The sequence below is a fragment of the Taudactylus pleione genome, unplaced genomic scaffold, assembly GCF_031769625.1.
Source record: "Taudactylus pleione unplaced genomic scaffold, aTauple2 ptg001235l, whole genome shotgun sequence".
NCBI classification, from domain to species: Eukaryota; Metazoa; Chordata; class Amphibia; order Anura; family Myobatrachidae; genus Taudactylus; species Taudactylus pleione.
Window position 1 is genome coordinate 85,599 of NW_028285635.1, and position 19,932 is coordinate 105,530.

Genomic DNA, 19,932 nt, shown 5'->3' on the forward strand with positions numbered 1-19,932 from the left:
TAGCGCCAACAAACATTGAAACAGCAGAGGGGGACCTGCTGAGAACCCCTAAGAGGCGGCCGTAGCGCCGACAAACATTGAAACAGCAGAGGGGGACCTGCTGAGAACCCCTAAGAGGCGGCCGAAGCGCCGACAAACATTGAAACAGCAGAGGGGGACCTGCTGAGAACCCCTAAGAGGCGGCCGAAGCGCCGACAAACATTGAAACAGCAGAGGGGGACCTGCTGAGAACCCCTAAGAGGCGGCCGAAGCGCCGACAAACATTGAAACAGCAGAGGGGGACCTGCTGAGAACCCCTAAGAGGCGGCCGAAGCGCCGACAAACATTGAAACAGCAGAGGGGGACCTGCTGAGAACCCCTAAGAGGCGGCCGAAGCGCCGACAAACATTGAAACAGCAGAGGGGGACCTGCTGAGAACCCCTAAGAGGCGGCCGAAGCGCCGACAAACATTGAAACAGCAGAGGGGGACCTGCTGAGAACCCCTAAGAGGCGGCCGAAGCGCCGACAAACATTGAAACAGCAGAGGGGGACCTGCTGAGAACCCCTAAGAGGCGGCCGAAGCGCCGACAAACATTGAAACAGCAGAGGGGGACCTGCTGAGAACCCCTAAGAGGCGGCCGAAGCGCCGACAAACATTGAAACAGCAGAGGGGGACCTGCTGAGAACCCCTAAGAGGCGGCCGAAGCGCCGACAAACATTGAAACAGCAGAGGGGGACCTGCTGAGAACCCCTAAGAGGCGGCCGTAGCGCCGACAATCATTGAAACAGCAGAGGGGGACCTGCTGAGAACCCCTAAGAGGCGGCCGAAGCGCCGACAAACATTGAAACAGCAGAGGGGGACCTGCTGAGAACCCCTAAGAGGCGGCCGTAGCGCCGACAAACAATGAAACAGCAGAGGGGGACCTGCTGAGAACCCCTAAGAGGCGGCCGAAGAGCCGACAAACATTGAAACAGCAGAGGGGGACCTGCTGAGAACCCCTAAGAGGCGGCCGAAGAGCCGACAAACATTGAAACAGCAGAGGGGGACCTGCTGAGAACCCCTAAGAGGCGGCCGAAGAGCCGACAAACATTGAAACAGCAGAGGGGGACCTGCTGAGAACCCCTAAGAGGCGGCCGAAGCGCCGACAAACATTGAAACAGCAGAGGGGGACCTGCTGAGAACCCCTAAGAGGCGGCCGAAGCGCCGACAAACATTGAAACAGCAGAGGGGGACCTGCTGAGAACCCCTAAGAGGCGGCCGTAGCGCCGACAAACATTGAAACAGCAGAGGGGGACCTGCTGAGAACCCCTAAGAGGCGGCCGTAGCGCCGACAAACATTGAAACAGCAGAGGGGGACCTGCTGAGAACCCCTAAGAGGCGGCCGAAGCGCCGACAAACATTGAAACAGCAGAGGGGGACCTGCTGAGAACCCCTAAGAGGCGGCCGAAGCGCCGACAAACATTGAAACAGCAGAGGGGGACCTGCTGAGAACCCCTAAGAGGCGGCCGAAGCGCCGACAAACATTGAAACAGCAGAGGGGGACCTGCTGAGAACCCCTAAGAGGCGGCCGAAGCGCCGACAAACATTGAAACAGCAGAGGGGGACCTGCTGAGAACCCCTAAGAGGCGGCCGAAGCGCCGACAAACATTGAAACAGCAGAGGGGGACCTGCTGAGAACCCCTAAGAGGCGGCCGAAGCGCCGACAAACATTGAAACAGCAGAGGGGGACCTGCTGGGAACCCCTAAGAGGCGGCCGAAGCGCCGACCCACATTGAAACAGCAGAGGGGGACCTGCTGGGAACCCCTAAGAGGCGGCCGAAGTGCCGACCCACATTGAAACAGCAGAGGGGGACCTGCTGGGAACCCCTAAGAGGCGGCCGAAGCGCCGACCCACATTGAAACAGCAGAGGGGGACCTGCTGGGAACCCCTAAGAGGCGGCCGAAGCGCCGACCCACATTGAAACAGCAGACCTGCTGAGAATAGAGGCCAAAATATGATAATTCTGTCAATGTCCCAATATTTATGCACCTGACTGTATATTACAAAATTCTCCGGTGTACATCCCTTTGTCCCAATTTAAGATGATTACCAGCTGTATAACTTCATTTATTTGGGGAAATAATGCTCAACGTATAGCTTATAAGACACTGTCGACCTCGAGGGGAAGGTGGACTAGCGTTGCCTGATTTATATCTTTACTACCTAGCAGCTCAGATGTCCCAGATGAGGGAGTGGGTTACTCCGGTGGATCGGGGAGATCTTCCCTTGGCTCTCCTTGCAAAAGCGGGCCTGAAGCTTTCCCCCTTACAATTTTTGTTGGCTTGTACACCTCTCTCACGGTGTCCACCATTGCTGCAACAGGCTCGTAGAGTGTGGCTGGCCGGGAGAAGCTATTGGGGGAGACTCCAATTGATCTATGTTCCCCACTTTGGGATAATCTCTCTATTTCTGAGGTCAGGGGATTACAGGGTAGAGAGGCTTCGAGGTCATATGAAGTGGTAGCTATTGGGCAGCTGTACCAAGATGGGGTTCTTTATTCATTTACGTATTTGTCCTCCAAATATGGTCTCCCAGCTCACTTCTTTTATAGATACCTCCAGATTCAACATGCTCTCTGTGCAGTGGAGGGATGCAGTTCCTAACTTTAGTGAAGCCCCAAAGCGCCTATTGGTGCGTACTCTGCCCTCTAGTAGAACAGTTTCGGTAGGCTATTCCTTACTTTTGTCTTCTGGGGGAGGAGGGAGTTTGGCTGGCCTTAGAGCCCGTTGGGACAATGATCTGGGTACTGTCTGATGATGACTGGAAGATTGTTATCGGGTCTCCTCAGGTGGCTACGGCATATACAATATTTCAGCAGATACAATTGTATATTCTGCAAAGGGTTCATAGGACCCCACTTACACTTTTTGAGTTTGGAGGTTCTGCCGTGGACTCCTGTCCCAAGCGCCTTGCTCCGTCTGCTGATTTCTGGCATCTCCTCTGGTCATGCCCCTGTATTGCTTTGTTTTGGACTAGTGTGGTTACTGGTGTGCGAGATACGGGTATTCATGTACCTCTATTAACTCCACGTATCTGTTTATTTGGCCTGGACTTGGAGGATTCACTCTCTGGTTCCCATAAATTATATGTCAATAACCTTTTAATTGTGGCAAGGGTTTGTATTCCCCTCATGTGGATGGCCCCTGATCCGCCCACCTTTGCATCCTGGGTCGCCTTGGTTAATTTTACAACATCCCATGAACGCTATTTGTATCAGAAACGTGGCTGTCCGAGTAAATTTAATAAAGTCTGGTCTTTGTGGCAGAGATCCCGTCACGCCCTCTCTAATTAATAGTGATTATGATTTATTAGTTTTTGTGTTTGGAGTGCCTCGTCAGCCGTTTATTTATAAGTGCTTTTCACACAGTATTTTTGTAAGTCATACATGCAAGAGTGATAATGTAAAAATTGAGTGATTGTAATTGTTCACCCTCTGCTTTAAAGTATGTACTATAGAAATATTATTTAGATGTTTGCCGGAATGTCAGATACTCTGCTACTGTACTGATTTGTATGTAATGCTGTACAATACTGATCGTTTATTTCTTTATTATATGTACTTTGTTTTTCTTTTCTATTGATAAAAGAAAATTTATTAAAAATATTTGTTTAAAAAAAAAAAAAAGCACATTGAGGCAAGAAAATCCCTCAAGTATTTCCCAGAAGGTACAAAAACTTGTACCTTCTCACTGAACCATCCCTGCAACTGTGTTTATTTTATTAAAGACAGATGCATGCATCATGGATCTCCCCGTGTCTATTTTTTTTTTAACAAATGACGCAGCTCGAACGCATGATGCACCGCATACTGAAAAGCACAGCACGATCAGCATACGACGGATAATATGGGCTGCACATCTGATCATACGATACATTTTAAGAGTAGCGGGAGCGCGCATCGCATCGTATCCTACCTTAAAAAGTACACGATTTCCACACGATTCATCGTACGACGTGTCGCATATCGGGCAATCGGCTTGAAATCGCACTAGAGTATGGCCAGCTTTACATTAAGGATGACCTATGAGTAATCTCCTGTACACACAGTACGATAACATGTCAGATTTCAATGATAACGATCCTATCGTTATTGTTAAAATCTGACAGTTTCTGGGCCCTGCTAACGACCATACGATGGACGATGCGCGTCCACATATGTTAGTTGACGACGAACTACCGTCGTCTGTGCAAGCAGGCAGACCTGGCCGATATCGACCAGGTAAGCCTGTTTACTATAGGGACCAGTGATTGTTGATCGGGGGTCATTATAGTAGTGGAGGGTCTGCTGCATGTGCTGGATGCCCGACCCAGCACATGCAGAACATTCAGACGATCGTCTGATCGTTATCTGATCGTTGCTGTCGTACCGTGTGTACGCAGCATAGCAATTAGAATGTAACACAATGTAACATTGTATATCCTCAAAATCTAAACATATAGGCCCTCATTCAGAGGCGGTCGGAGGATGCAAGCGGTCGTTCAGAAACTGGGTGGCCACTTGCATCCTGACCGGCCGCCTGTTTCGGTCGTTAGGCTGTGGGTTTACACCCACAGCTCTAATGACCGCTAGGGTAATGACCATCGGGGCTTACGACGAGACCCTAGGGTAGGGTCTCACTTGTCATAAGCCCCGGAGAGCTTCTGGCTCTGTCAGAGCCGGAAGCTCTCCACTGACATCACTAGTAGACCGTACGGCCGCCTCTGAATGAAGCCCATAATCTCTGCCAGTATATAAAATATTCAGTTTAAAGGCATTTGGTGTATTCTTTCATCAGGACAATATATGCCCACGAACTGTGTTATGCACTACATAAGGAAAAGAAAAACAATTATTATAGTTCATGCTACCAGACTCTTACAAGCTGAATAGGCTACCTATTACAATAGGTTTATTCCTATTAGTGTGTACTAAGTGCAGGGGCGGATTGGAAAACTTAAGTGACCCTGGAAAATTTTCATAAAGTGGCACACGTTGGCTAACAGTGATAGCAACCAGCACTATTCACTACTTGCATGGACGGGCCTACACCAAGTAGAGCCAGGGGGTGAAATGTCTGAAGGAAAAAAAATTAACTATTTTTTGTGTGTACTAAATAAAAATACACCTTAATTGTATTGTGGTTTCTCTGCAACGGGGGAACCTCTGAAGAATAGATCCTTCTTGGACTGGCAGTGTTCGGTATTCACTATCCATGCAGGTGTTCAAATGGTGCGGAAGCCGCCCGATTGCCTAGGAATAAAGCCAACATCATCATCATGCAATAGCGATTCAACCAGATAATCCCACAATAACAGAAGTTTTGGGGCAGGGCAAAATGTGAGTTTCTCTGATCTAACAATTTTATATTAATAAAATATATTTGCTAATTTGGTGCCATTTGTATATATGGTTTTAAGAATTGATGTTTTAATGAAGATTATTGACCCGCCGGCCTTTTTTTCTAATCCTACCAGCGGTCCGGGATGCGGTCATAATACCGACTGTGGGTATTCCGCTGGTCAGAATGCCGGCGCAGGAATCCCAACACCTGACAGAATCTCGGCGCTGGAATCCCAAAGGTAAGTAGTGGCATTGGGGGAGGGTTAGGGGTTGGTTTAGGCGCTAGGGGGAGGGTTAGGTTTAGGGTGCGGGGGTGGGAGGGGGAGGTATAGGGGTAGGGAAAGGGGGGGTTAGGATACAGACCAACCGATGTCGGTATCCTAACCCTGTCGGGATGCCGGCGTTGGGATTTTGTCCGCCGGGATCCGTGCCCAACCAAGTGGTCCTAATGATCGGGTGGGGGCGGAGAGAGAGAGTGATATATGGGAGGGACACTGGGCTAGAAGAAGGGACAGTGAGATGGGGGTGCACCTGTCTAGACGGGAATGAAGGGCAGTGAGATTGGGGGTGGGAAGGGGGAACACTGGACTCAATGGGGTGGGCACTGTTACTGGGCTGGCTGGGTTTTTTTAAGAGGTGGAGCAGTGATTGGGGAGATGGTTGTGGAGGGAAAGGGGAGACAATGGGATTGGGGACGGTGAAGGGGTCAGTGAGATGGTGGGGGTTTGAGAGACACTTGGCTGAAGGGGGGTGGAGACACAGGGAAGGGAGTACTTACCTGGGTTGTTGAGCATGCCTGGTCCCCGCAAACTCACTGGAGCAGCATCCGTAGCCACAGCAGCCTCCAGAGCACCTCAGCTGGGATTTGGGAGGCAGGAGCTGAGGTCCAGGAGCAGAGTTGAGAGTGGAGTGGCATGGCATGGTGTGGCGGTCAGGAGAGCCGCACCGGGCCATGGGGAAGGGGTGTGGCCTAACTGCGGGAGGCATGGCCACACCCCCTTAGAGAAAAAAACAACACAGTTTTGCAGCGCCACGGAGGTGGGCTTTGTGAGACCCGGCACATAGCCAGTGGAGGGGGGTGCAATCAGTATGATTGCTCTCCCCACAGGCACTGGAGACTGCTGTGGCTGCTGCTTTAATGTAAGAGGGAGGGGGAGGCAGCACCGGGCCCCTCCATCAAGGCAGGGGTCGGGTAATTAGTACCCGCTCCCCCCCCTCTCGGGAGCACTGGTGGCATTGTGGCCCGGTGGGGTGGGACTGCCGAGCCGTCAGTCTAAGGCAGCTGTCTGAACAGAGGCTGCTGAATTCATTGGAGGCAGGCCTCTCTCCAGCTAAGGAACATGATATGAGGGCGGGCCTCCTCCCGATCAGTGCTGACCGAAACACTGGACCTCAATCAGAGCCGCTCGCAAAATGCGAGCGTTCGCTCTGAATGAGGGAGGCCGCTACTTTTTTATGAGCCGGCCTCCTGGCCGCTCGCTGGGCTGTGGGTGACCACCACAGCTCTAGCGAGCAACCAGGTTGATGGTCGCGATGATCAAGACCCTACCTTGTATACAGCCTGGCTACACCCCTTCATCATACGCTCCCAGCCTAGAGTCACCTTGTATACAGCCTGGCTACACCCCTTCATCCTACCCTCCCAGCATAGAGTCACCTTGTATACAGCCTGGCTACACACCTTCACCATACCCTCCCAGCATAGTCACCTTGTATACAGCCTGGCTACACCCGCTTGAGAGATATGGTAAGAACTTACCCTTGTTATCTCTCTTTCTTCGAAGTCCACAGGGTTGACCTTTAGGTATAGCTGGATCTGGATCCACGGGCACCACACAGTTAAAAGTTTTAGCTCTCAGGATGCACTTGGTCCATCCTCCTTTTTACCCCGCCCCCGAGCCACAGGCACCTCAGTTGATAAGTAGCCAAGGCCGGCGGAGGAACAACAGAAAGAAGGAAGACTGGAACACACAAGAACCATACTCACAGAAAGTGAGATGGAAAACCAGTGACCAGTAACACAGCCCATATGAAGCCAGGTGCGTCAAGGCGGGTGCCCTGTGGACCCTATGGACTTCGAAGAAAGAGAGATAACAAGGGTAAGTGCTTACCATATCTCTCATTTTCTTTTTCAGGGTCCATAGGGGGTCCACAGGGTTGACCTTGGGGATGTCCCAAAGCAGTCCAATTAAGGATGGAGACGCTCCTGCGCTGAGAGTAGAATCCAGTGCCCAAAGGAAGCATCCTGAGAGGCAAAGGTGTCAAAAGCATAGAACCTCAGGAAGGTCTGGATGGAAGACCACATAGCCGCCTTACACAGCTGACAGGCGAGGCACCACGGCGAGCTGCCCACGAGGAGCCCACAGACCGAGTAGAATGAGCCTTAACAGAAACTGGAACAGGCAGGCCCGTCTGTGTATAAGCCTCAGAGATAGCCAAACGAAGCCATCTAGCCAAAGTGTGTTTGTTTTCTGGCCATTCCCTCTTGTGAAATCCAAAGAGTACGAATAAGGAATCAGATTTCCGAAGGGAACCGGTCCGGTCCCATAAATTTTGAGAGCACGGACCACATCCAAGGAGGCCTCACCAGCTGTGAGGTCTGGTGACTGAAAGGCCGGTACAACAATTTCCTGATTAATATGGAAATTAGAAACAACTTTAGGTAGAAAACCAAGATGAGTGTGAAGCACCGCCCTGTCCTGGTGAAATATCAGAAAGGGAGGACGACAGGAAAGCGCCCCCAATTCTTATACCCTCCTGGCCAAAGCAATTGCTAGGAGAAAGAGTCTTAGTCGTCAACCACTTGAATTCCACCGACTCTAGTGGTTCAAATGGAGGGCCCAAAGAACTACTGCAAAATCCCAAGGAGCCACTGGGGGGACAAAGGGAGGTTGAATCCATAAGACACCTTGGAGGAAGGTGTGGATATCCGTTAGCGGAGCAAGTCTACGTTGGAACCATACTGACAGAGCAGAGACAAGCACTTTCAATGAGACCAGGGTCCAATCCAGCTTGAAGGAAGGCCAGGACTCTGGAAATCCAAAACACCTGGAGGTCGTAACCTCTGGGATGAAACCATTGGAAATACCTATGCCACACTCTGTGATAGATCTTAGCAGAAGCTGGCTTACGTGCTCTAAGCATCGTGTTGATGACAGAGCTAGAGAATCCTTTGGACCTTAGGAGGGATGTCCCAAGAGCCATGCTGTCAAAGACAGACAACCCAGGTCCGGGTAAAGGCAAGGACCTTGAGACAGCAGGTCCGGTCGTTGAGGCAGCAGGAACTGTGTTGATGGAGAGACTCCAAAGATATGAGTACCAATGACGCCTGGGTCAAGCTGGAGCCACTAGCCGGACAGTGCCTCCGTCTTGTCTGAAATTGCGAAGAACTTGAGGAAGAAGAGAGACTGGAGGGAATAGGTACGCAAACTGGAAGGTCCACTTCACTGATAATGCGTCTACAAAGGTTGCCTCGGCATCTCTTGTTCTGGACCCGTACACTGGCAGTTTGTGACTGTGCCGGGAGGCTATGAGGTCCACCTTTGGGAGGCCCCATCTGTTCACTAGGAGTTGAAATGCCACTTGGTGAAGAGACCATTCCCCGGAATACACGTCGTGACGGCTGAGGAAGTCTGCTTTCCAATTGAGAACTCCCGGAAGAAACCCAGCAGAGATGGCTGGAAGGTGACCCTCAGCCCACGTTTGAATGTGTGACACTCCTGTCATTGCTGCCCGACTTTGAGTGCCTCCTTGTGAGTGATGTAAGCCACTGTTGTGGCATTGTCGGACTGAACCTGTACAGGTTTTCCGTGAAGTATGTGCTGGGCTAGTTTGAGGGCCCAGTAGACACCTCGAAGTTCCAATATGTTGATTGGCAGGGTTGATTGGACTGATGTCCAACGGCCCTGAAAGGAATGCGGACTGGTCACTGCGCCCCAGCCCCGGAGACTAGAGTCCGTTGTTAGGATTACCCAGTCCGGGATCCAAAAGGGGCGAACCCTTGATTAGAATAGATGTCTGTAGTCACCAAGATAGAGACAGAAGCACCTCCGGAGAGAGCACCATCGTTTGAGCTTTGATCCGATGTCTTAACCTGTTCCATCTGGAGAGAACTAGCCTCTGCAAAGGCCTGTAATGGAACTGAGCATATTCCACCATGTCGAAGGTGGACAACATGGATCCCAGAACTTGCATTGCTGAGTAGATCGACACTCGGTGACTGTGAAGACATCTGTGCACTCGTACTCGAAGTGTGGAGATCTTGTCTGATTTCAGAAAGATTCTCTGATCCTGAGAATCCAGCAGGGCCTCCAGATGAATCATTCTATGTGAGGGATTCAGGGAGGCCCTTATTTCCAGATGATTAACCAACTGTACTTGTGAAGGAAAGCAATGATTAGCTATAGATGGCTTTTTAAGCCCCTCTGGGGATTCTGCTAATAGCAGGAAGTCGCCCAGATATGGTAGCAGTCGGACACCCTGACCATGCAGGTGGGCTGCTATGACAGCCATAATTTTTGGAAACACCTATGGAGCTGTGGACAGTTCAAAGGGCAGAAAACTGGAGATATCGGTAATGAGAGGGCGCTATAGGTACATGTATGTACTCGTCCTGAATATCCAGCGATACCATAAAGTCTCCCAGCTCCATAGCTAGGATGATGGAGCATATGGTTTCCACCCTGAACCTTAGCACCCTTAGGGATTTGTTCAGGGATTTGAGGATAAGCCGATGAGACCTATTCGGCTTCTGAACCAAAAAGAGTAGAATTATATTCAGTCCCTCGCTGAGATAGCAGGACTGGCACAATTACCCCTGCTTGCAGCAAGTACTGTATGGCCTTCTGGATTTGTATAAAAACTGGTGGGGAGGCAGTCTGAGAAAGTAGAGGGCATACCCATGAGAGACCACTTCTCTCATGGTCTCCAAGCATCCGTGGTGGTTTGACACCAATACTGGGCGAACTGAAGAAGTCGGCCTCCTTCTCTGGGAACCCCTAGAGGGAGGCCCGTCCCACCAGGCTAAGGGGTTTATCCTCGGGTTTTGAAGCAGGGCGTCTGCTTGGTTCTGGTTTTGGGGAGCCCACGTGGAAGCCAAATGCCTAGAAAAGGATTTCCTTTAGGCTTTCCTTGAGGAGGAAAGGACTTAAAAAGATTTAGAGCCTGATTCAGACCCGCTCGCGAGCGCATAGCACTCACAAGCGGGTCGATGTTTGGCCCCTGCGCATGACGGGTGCTCCGTCGCTACGGGTCTGGTACCAATACAGGTCGGCTGTTGATTATAATTGACAGCTCGCCCTGTTTTGGAGGTGGGCAGGGGGGGTTGGCTTGACAAACGGAGGCGTTCCAAAGGGAACACCTGCCGTTTGTAGGCAGCCCTACTGACATCACCAGTGATGTCAGTAGGTGGACTTCCTGCTCTATTAGAGCAGGAAGTCCACTGGGACTTGCGATGGACGAGACCCTACCTCAAGGGTCTCGTCACAAGCCCGATGGTCGCGACCATCACCTGGCCGCTCGCAAAAGCTGTGGGTGGTCACCCACAGCTATGCGAGCGGCCAGGAGGCCAACACACACAAATAAAAGAAAAAGGCCCTGATCCAGAGCGAGCACTCTGAAAGAGCGTCCGGCTCTGAATCAGGGCCATAGTCCGAGGCCTTGTAGTAGAGGTAGCTGAAGGCAGAAATGCCGCTTTTGATACTACCAACGTGGTTACGATATTTGTCAATGGGTCAAACAAGATCTCCCCATTATAGGGTAATCCTTCAAGGCCTTTCCTGGAATCCACATCTGCCTTCCATGATCACAGCCACAGGGTACGGCAGGCAGACAAAGAGGCGGCCGAAACTGTGGAGGTTAGGAGACTGGCATCTAAGGTTGCTTCACCAATATAGGAAGCTGCATCTCGAATGTGAGCAACAAAAGACATCTGATTCCTAGAAGCTTCTGAGGGAAAAGTGTTTTCAAGTGCGTCAGCCCAGCTCTCTATAGGTTTAGCTACCCATGTGATAGCCATGGGTGGGCGGGCAACAGTCCCTTAAAGAGAGCATATCGATTTCAGGCAATCTTCCACCTTCCTATGTAGTTCAAGGAAGTAATTATAGGAATAGGCAACGTATTTTAATTAAACACGTAACATGGGAATCCACAGGGGGTGTTTCTGACTTTGCACAATGAGCCACAGAAAAAGGGTAACATGAAGTTAGCTATTTTTGTGGTTGAAACCTCTTACCAGACCGATTGCCAGGCTGCAGCCATGTGTTCAGCTAGCTGATCCGATATAGGGAAATCTGCTGAAGTCCCTTTCTGCCATTTAAACAGCGGGTGCTTGGATTTAGGGGCTGGCTCGTCATCTTCTATTAATAAGATGGATCTGACAGCTCGCACCAAAGCAGGAATATTATTTTTGACCGACTCTCATTCTCCTCCAGAAGGGAGTCAGGTTTAAAGAGATCAGCATCTTTTACCTCATCGGATGATACCTCAGAATCTGAAAGTTGCGTGGACTGTGACGATACCACAGGACGCTTAAAGGGGTTACTGGGAAGGGGCTTCTTACCCTGCAACATGGAGTGAAAGCCATTAGATGTAGCCACCAGACTCTGCACCGAGTTAGAAAGTACATCTACCCATGGTGGCAGTACAGGGGGCTTGTATCGCCTGAACCTGTTGAGGCAACCCCAAAGGGGACATTACTGCCTGCTGTGATAACCCCATAGGGGGAATTACAGCCAGATCCGCTATGCGGTCCGCAATAGTGGCTAGTACCTTGGAGAAAATTAAGCTCAGGAGGGCCCTAGCACCGGCTCTGTCTGATGGGCCAGGTGGAGTATAATACTTACTACATAGCCCATCTTGTATGAAATCCTCCTCACTTAAGCCTGCAGCACATAACTTGCAAGATAGCAGTATGTGAGTAGATGCCTGTTGTTACTCTTGCCTTTGCTAAACATAGCTGCAGAGTAAATTGCACACAATATGGCACTGGGTATAATGCAACCTCTGTGTTATTGTAGGATACTAGTAGCAATGCAAAATACTGGTCTTGTCTTATGCTTGGCTAAGCAGCATGAGCCCACAGCCCAAATATGGCACAGTGCAACGAACTCCTGTATGTGACAAACCTCACAAATACTTAGTTCTATAGAAGTGAGGCATTGGAAACCCCCTGAATACACCTGTATGTTAGGGTAATAGTCAGAGAAAAGATAAGGATAAATTCCATCCCATCATGGTACCATAATAATCTATGGTATTTAGTGTTCCCTCTAGCTCCGGCGGCAGGCAGGGCGCCCGGCGTCTATTCTCCGGCGGTGACCGGGTCACCGCATGTTTGTCCACCCGCGGGACACTGCGTCCCGCGGGTGAGAACGGCTCCCGCAGGCTGTTAGGGCAGGGTGCTTTTTGCCCTCCTCCTGGAGGGCAGGGTGCTTTTTGCCCTCCAGAAGGAGGGCAGGGCGCCGCGCCCCGCTAAAACAGCCTAGCGGGAACGCTAGGTATTCTAATGGTGCATACACACGGTCAGATGTGTCAAATGAACAATTAAACGATTTTACCAATGATTTGAACGATTTCTGACTGCATTAAAATGAATGGAATCGTCCAAATCTGACTGCAAAGACATCAGATGTCAGATATCGTTATCTGACAAGCGGGAACGCGCATCGTTCATCTGACCAACATGTCAGATATGTCAGATTTTCCTTCAGATATGAACGATTTTTAAAATCGTTATTGTACAGATCTGAAGGAAGATCTGACTATGTGTATGCACCTTAACCCTATATTAGTCTTCTTTTGCATCCTGAAGATAGTGCATTAAAGCACTGAAACGAACTGTGAGTGGAGTGGTTCTTTATGGATGAGTGCTGCACCTATGACATACTTATTGGATTTTATGTGAAGGCACCGTCTGCAGTTAAAGGTTTGGTATTTGAAGCGGCAGACCACGATATATATAAAGATACAGTCAAATCCTGCATACTCAATAATCAAATGAATGATGGGTGCTCAGTCATAGGTGATAAATGAAAAAGTCCAGTATGCACTAAAAACAAGTAGTGTGTGTTATTGTTTAACTGTGATGAATATGCCAGTGGCCACCGAAGCGGCCGTCGGGCTATCTATATATCATGATCAATTGCTGTTGTATCGGCTCCAGGCAGATGAAGTCCGTTAAGTATTAACTGGTATTTTCTGCATGTAGCACTTTGATTTGTGACTGAAGAATAATACTGGAGGCTGTTTTATGAGCATGCATTATATATAAATTACATTTTGGCATAGTTATTTGAAGTGCTGTTTTTTTTCAGTGCATACCGGCACTCTCTCTAATTCTATACTTCACCCCGCTGCTCTCATTATGTCATGTCTCCAACATGAGGATGTATGCAGGTATTGACTGCGGCACTCAGGGTTTCTCAAAAGAATAAAACAGCAGCCTTTGGTATGTCAACGTTTCAATGTTTAAACCAACATTTTCATCAGAAATAAAGAATAAGTGTGTATTCACCATTTATATGTGCTCCCCTTCACCATGCTCAGCCTCCTGCCGGGGGTCCTGTCAATAGGATAGAGCAGCCATAAAGAAAAATATAATATCAAAAAGTATAGTATGTAGTATACACCATATGAGGAAAGCAACACATATTCATGTCACTATCATTGATGTCAATGAGGGAATAGTCCCAGAAGAAACATATTGGCCAGAAGTATGTATGGGGACCGAACCAGGAGACTGCATCCATAGGCACCTCTCTCTGGTCTGCAACCCAGCCGTCCAAGCCAGTCTAACTGTCACAGAAAACATGAGTACGAAATACTTACATTTAGGCCCCAAGGAGCGACAACATCGAGTTTAAAATTCACTGTGCCTCCCGTCTAAGCAGCATCTTGCCCAGATCACCCCTATGTTTAAGTGGAGGGATGTGGTCTATCATTCTGTATTTTAGCGATGTAAGGGGATGATTATATTCTAGAAAGTGGCTTGCCACCGGTTGTTCACTAACACCAGTGCTGCCCGGATGGCTGATCTGTGGACCGCCATCCTTTCCTTTAATTTTCCTGTCCGGTCATAATAATAATAATAATAATAATAATAATAATAATAATAATAATAATAATAATAATAAAATACATAAAATAGAAATATAAAATTATTATTAACATAACATTGTGCTTAGCTGCCATCCTTTAGATGAATGAAGTGGTGCTGTACACACCTGTATTTCTATGGTCTGCACCACTTCTGATGGCAGACACCAGCCATGGGGAGGTGGAATATGCACACATGATGAGGTAGCAGAGGTACTAGATGGGGAAAGAAGCATAGGGACAAATGGAGATGGTTGCAGAGGTACAGATGACAAAGGGGGCAGAGACATAGCAGGGGGAAGTATCAGAGGCACAGATAGAGGAGGACAGAAGGAAAATGTGGCAAAGGATGGGAAACAGGAATGAGGCATACCTGTAAGGGGAGGGGCAGAGGCACAGCATATAACGGTGGCGGGGGCACACATTGGTGGCGGTTTAGGGGAACACGTGGGGTGGGTAGGTGGAGAGGCACAGGTGAGGAACGTCTGAGTGCCTCTATTTAGCCCAGCGAGGGGAAGTAGGGGGCGGAGGAGAAAGGAGGAGCTGTGGGGGACCTTGGGGTGGGGCATCATGCAGAGTAGTCGGGAGAGGAAAGTGAAACTCAGCCGGACAGTGAGACTAAAGTCCCCTGCAAGAGTGGGGGAGGAGAGCACACACCACCAATGCCCCCATCTAAAATCTGGCTGGGTCTAATGATCAAAACTGAGGGGCCACTGGTGCTAACGATCCCAGCCCAAGCGGCTTCTGACTCACAGACAGAGACATGTGGCTGTGAGCGAGAGGCAGGCTGCAGCTGCGATCATCAGCACCAGCAGCCCATCTGTCAGATCTGTGCCCTGGCGCTTCCTTTACTTTCCTTTATGGGAGTGTTTAGATCCCCTTCAATATATGTACTAGGAAGTAGCGTTCCCGCTAGGCTGTTTTAGCGGGGCGCGGCGCCCTGCCCTCCTTCTGGAAGGCAAAAAGCGCCCTGCCCTCCAGAAGGAGGGCAAAAAGCGCCCTGCCCTAACAGCCTGCCGGAGCCGTCTTCACCCGCGGGTCGCAGTGTCCCGCGGGTGAAGAAATTTGCGGTGACCCGGTCACCGCCGGAGAATAGACGCCGGGCGTATGCGCCCAGCATCTATTCTCTCTGTCTGCAGGGCTTGGGGGCTGCCCGGCGTGTCCGTAAGTGCCGGGCACGCCCCCAAGAGTGACGAAAAGGGGACGCGTCTTATAGACACGCCCCCTTTTTGATGACCACGCCCCCTTCTCGCTCCGGCCCTGCGTCACGCCGGAGCTAGAGTGAACACTATGGAAGTGACGTGGATTGAGTGCAGTAAGGAATGACATTGGACAGTAACTAATGTCAGGGTACAAATAATGAAAGGGATCTATCCACTACCCTTCCTTTATACCCCTCAGCTCCATCTGCCGCCCAGCTCATCTGTCAGCGTGGCCTCCCAGCACAACCGGCTGACTGACGTATGCTGCGTATACGCGCAGCAATTTAAATGAACGATTTGAACAATAACGATATCGTTCATATCGTTATCGATCATTTTTTGCCTACCAACGATCAGCGATGTGCGGGCACGTATGGACGATAGCGATACCGTCCATCGGCCATGCATGCTGGCCAACCTGCTCGATATCAAGCAGGTTACTATAGGGACCTCGCTATAGTCATTGGTGTGCTGGATGATCGATATCGATCATCCAGTACACCAGGACGATCAGCCAGCGATATCGTTATCGCTGGCTGATCGGTCCGTGTGTACGGAGCTTTGTAGAGCACTTTCCGGCCCACTTAGCTCCGCCCACCTCATTTGTCAGCCCGCCCCTCAGCCCCGCAGGATGACTGCAGACTGTAATATATGCCTGGCCTCACACTTTAGCCTGCCGTGTGTAATTTAATGTGGTCCGGCCCCACTGCAGGCTGCCTCGGCTCACCGGGAATCTTCCTGCTGACTCCAACAGCCAATCCACCCCTGGCAGAAGACACGCAAATGCAGAAGGTCAATGCAGCGATCTTTAGCATCTGTGAGATATGGCAGCAAAAGACCCACCAGAGTGCCCATTAACACTACGACACCAGACACAGCGCCTCACCTGGGCTCTTGACGTACAGTCAGGTGAATAAATATTGGGACATTGACAGAATTTTCATATTTTGGCCTCTATTCACCACCACAATGGCTTTGAAATGAAACAAACAAGATGTGCTTTAACTGCAGACTTTCAGATTTAATTTGAGGGTAATTACATCCAAATCAGGTGAATGGTGTAGGAATTACAACGGTTCTATTTGTGCCTCCCACTTTTTAAGGGGACAAAAGTAATGGGACAAACTAAACAATCCTAAATCTAACTTTCACTTTTAATACTTTGTTGCAAATCCTTTGCAGGCAATTACTGCCTGAAGTCTGGAACGCATAGACATCACCAGACGATGGGTTTCATCCCTGGTGATGGTCTGTCAGGCCTCTACTGCAAATGTCTTCAGTTCCTGCTTGTTCTTGGGGCATTTTACCTTCAGTTTTGTCTTCATCAAGTGAAATGCATGCTCAATCGGATTCAGGTCAGGGGATTGACTTGGCCATTGCATAACATTCCACTTTTTAGCCTTAAAAAACTCTTTGGTTGCTTTTGCAGTATGCTTCGGGTCATTGTCCATCTGCACTGTGAAGAGACGTCCAATGAGTTCTGAAGCATTTGACTGAATATGAGCATATAATAATGCCCGAAACACTTCAGAATTCATTCTGCTGCTTTTGGCAGCAGTCACATCATCAATAAATACAAGGGAACCAGTTCCATTGGCAGCCATACATGCCCACGCCATGACACTACCACCACCATGCTTCACTGATGAGGTGGTATGTTTTGGATCATGAGCAGTTCCTTTCCTTCTCCATACTCTTCTCTTCCCATCACTCTGGTACAAGTTGATCTTTGTCTCATCTGTCCATAGGATGTTGTTCCAGAACTGTAATGGCTTTTTTAGATGTTGTTTGGCAAACTCTAATCTGGTCTTCCTGTTTTTGTGGCTCACCAATGGTTTACATCTTGTGGTGAACCCTCTATATTCACACTTGTGAAGTCTTTTCTTGATTGTTGACTTTGACACATATACACCTACCTCCTGGAGAGTGTTCTTGATTTGGCTAACTGTTGTGAAGGGGTTTTTCTTCACCAGGGAAATAATTATTTTGTCATCCACCACAGTTGTTTTCCGTGGTCTTCCGGGTCTTTTGGTGTTGCTGAGCTCTCCGGTGCGTTCTTTCTTTTTAAGAATGTTCTAAACAGTTGATTTGGCCACACCTAATGTTTTTGCTATCTCTCTGATGGGTTTGTTTTGATTTTTCAGCCTAATGATGGCTTGCTTCACTGATAGTGACAGCTCTTTGGATCTCATATTGAGAGTCCACAGCAACTGATTCCAAATGCAAGTGTCACATCTAGAATCAACTCCAGACCTTAATTGATAATGAAATAATGAGGGAATAGCCCACACCTGTCTATGAAATAGCTTTTGAGTTGATAGTCCCATTACTTTTGGCCCCTTAAAAAGTGGGAGGCACATATAGAAACCGTTGTAATGCCTACACCGTTCACATGATTTGGATGTAATTACCCTCAAATTAAATCTGAAAGTCTGCAGTTAAAGCACATCTTGTTTGTTTCATTTCAAAGCCATTGTGGTGGTGAATAGAGGCCAAAATATGAAAATTCTGTCAATGTCCCAATATTTATCCACCTGACTGTAGCTAATTTGACACTGGAGTACTGGCAACATGTGGCGTGGTCCGGTGAGTCACGGTTCCAGTTGTTTCGGGCTGATAGTAGGGTTCAGATATGGCGCAAACAACATGAGGCCATGGACCCCAGTTGTCAACAAGGTACCGTCTAGGTTGGTGGTGGTTTCATAATGATGTGGGGTGTGTTCATCTAGCATGGGTTGGGGCCACCTGAAAATGTCACTGACCGTTAACCTCTACGTTGCATAGCTTTATGACCATCTGCAGCCCTTCATGGATTTCATGTACCCCCACAATGATGGAATATTCCAGCAGGATAATGCACCGTGTCATCGGTCCCAAGTCGTCTAGTATTGGTTCGAGGAGCATTCTGGAGAGATTTGACAAATGGTGTGGCCACCATGTTCTCCCAACATGAAATCAAATCTAGCATTTATGGGACGTGGTGGAGAGGTTCATTCCTGCATCTACAAATATCAGGGAGTTGTGGGAAGCTATCCAGACAGCATGGGTCACATCTCTCCAGAAGTCTTCCGTCCACTTGTGAAATCGATGTCATGTCGAGTTGCTGCACTTCACCAGTCTAGAGGGCTTTCTACACGATACTAGGCATCTATCCCATGAGTTTTAGCACTTTTTGTCAGCAGGGATTTATTACAGACATTGCTGCTGCAAGGGAGATCTGTCTCAGGAGATGTCAGATGCTGTTAGCTCTGTCACATGTAATCTAGCAATTCTAACAGTAGGAAAGACCAGACAGAGGCTCCCAGACTAAGCATATGTACATAAGGTAAACTTTCTAAGGCTGCACAATAGAGCTGGCCCTAGCCAATTTGGTGCCCTAGGCAAAGTTTTGACTGGTCTCCCTATCAAATAATCCCACCACCAATCTAAGGCCCCTATTTATCAATGAAGTATAACCCCTTTAGCGCTTGCTAAAGGGGTTATGCCATCTTTTCTAGAGAAAACAGTTATAATCAAAGATTACCGCTGTTTGTCATTATAGCTCTCGCTATCTTTTATATATACACACATTTACATATATACATATACAATATATATATATATATATATATATATATATATATTAGTAACAAAAGTCAGGTGGCACTCAGAGTCTCAGTAAATCCATGGTTGCATGGTTGTACAGTGGGGTAAGTGCATATTGTTTTATGTGTTTATATGCCTTGTTGTATGTGTTTCACTTTGTTATGTTGTCCTGAGGAAGGGGTGGATCACCTCGAAACGTCGACCATTGACCATTAAATCCCTCTGGTGAGGGTATTGGATTTACTGAGACTCTGAGTGCTGCCTGACTTTTGTTACTATTACATTTTGGGGGTGCTGTCCTCCTTGGAGGGCACCAGAGCAAGTATTGGGCTTCTTGCCCTATGACACAGATAGTGGGAGTGCCGGTGCGCAGTATTGTATGTATGTATGTATGTATATACTATACGGACAGAGGTCGGCGCCACAAAATATAAACGGCAAGGGTGCACATCCAGAGACCAAAGCTGACCCCAAACGCAGAGAAGCGCAGCACTCCATGAACTTCAAGGAAATGACCACAGCACAATGCATAATTTTACGAACATTAAGCGCCGTATTCAATCAGAGGCGAAATCGGCCGTTTTCGCCTTCGTTTGCGAATCGGCCGATTTGTGAAAAACTGCGAAAAACTGACATTTTTCACCTAAAAACTGGAGAAACCTTTTCTCCAGCCTAGGGCAGGCGAAAAAATTTACAAAATCCCTATTTTTGG